The sequence below is a fragment of the Ursus americanus genome, chromosome 10 (assembly GCF_024610735.1).
Source record: "Ursus americanus isolate L20-20 chromosome 10, mUrsAme1.1.p, whole genome shotgun sequence".
Taxonomy (NCBI): domain Eukaryota; kingdom Metazoa; phylum Chordata; class Mammalia; order Carnivora; family Ursidae; genus Ursus; species Ursus americanus.
The window spans coordinates 75,198,536-75,200,197 of NC_142136.1; positions in this window are offsets into that span (position 1 = coordinate 75,198,536).

Genomic DNA, 1,662 nt, shown 5'->3' on the forward strand with positions numbered 1-1,662 from the left:
ATCATGATTAGTTTAACATGCATATTCATTTACATTTTCACTTACTCATTTATTCATTCAAAATAAATGGAGTATCTATGGTGAATTGGAGCTGTATCAAGGTCACCTTCAGATGAAATAGATCATTTTTGGAATTGCAAGATGGGCTCTCTTCATTATTCTCTTTCCTGCCCTTTTTGCTTACCCTCCACAACAATGTCCCCTTACTTCTTTTGTTCCAATGCCTAATGCCCTCCAAACTCAATCCTTCATCTTCTAAGAAGTTCTAGGAAAATAGTAAGACCTCAAATATTACCATTCTTAGGGTAATTTTCTACCTTAAAAATAAATCAAAGCTGTAATCTAAAAGAAATGAAACACTAAAAGTGAGATTTCAAGTATTAAGAGGGCTTTGTGTATTCATTCATTCACTCAACAAATATAACTTGCCTGTTGGGCTCTAGAACTAAGAGAGAGATTTTAAAAAATGAACGAGACACATGGACCCTGCCCCAATGCAGCTTACTTGTGAATGTGGGTGTGGTGTGCATATAAATGTACAATCTTGAATTTCAGGACAATGGGTATTTCTAGCTGCTGAGTACTCACTAAAACTTAGGAAATTTTTAAAAATAGAATTTATTTGAAATTCTGCTCGGATTTTTGTCATTTAAAAACCATATTTATATCATAGTAAATATTTGTAACAAGGAAGAGAAATGGCTGAGGGAAAAGCTGGTTTGACAAAAGGTGGATGAAAAGGACATGGGGTGAAGGGTGAGAAGGGAGAAGAAATGTGGCTTAACTGCAGAAGGTCTGTGATGAAGGACCGTAACCTTGCAGGCGAACACAACCGTGGACTTGCTAATTCCTTCACGGACTTGGAGAAGTTTAGAATGATGAGCACCTGGGTTGTTTAGTCGGTTAAGCATCTGCCTTCAGCTCAGGTCATGATCCCAGGGTCCCAGTCCAAGGATCCAGCCCTGCATCCAGCTTCCTGTGTAGCAGGAAGCTGCTTCTCCCTCTGCTCCTCACCCTACTTGAGCTCTCTTACTCTCTCTCTCTCTCTCTCTCTCAAATAAATAAATAAAATACTTTAAAAAAAGAAGAAGAAGCTTAGAATGAATTCTTGGACATCAATATACTTTTTCTAGACTCACCTTAATTTTCAAAAATTGTCATAGGCTATTCACATACTGTCTGAAACTCCAGCACCACATAAAGTGGTAGTCTTCTACACACAGGTGGAGAGTGGTAGATTTGAGTTCCCCAGCTCAAGGGACTTCAGGGCCTCTGCATAAGGCTGTAGGAGAACCAGAGCTCATGGTGTTAGAGAGTGCATAATCCATTTAAATGCACTCCAACTCAAATTTTCTTAAATACTTGCTAGGTTAAGAAAACGTGGCTACTAGTCTTGAATCGCTGGAATAGAGCTTCCTCATGTCTGCAGAAACAGGAACAGGACCAATGACTCAGCCCTCTCCACTCTCAATGTCATTGGACCACACCTTGTTCAGCCTCCCTTTCCCCACCACTTCGCTCCTCCTAGATAATGCATTATTCTCCTGACGACTGCCTTTCCTCTCTTTCCTTTCAATTTGTAATTCCTCAGTGCAATAATATAAACTAAATGCTAAAGATTAATGTGATCTAATTAAATGAAAGCCCATGAAATTGGAAATG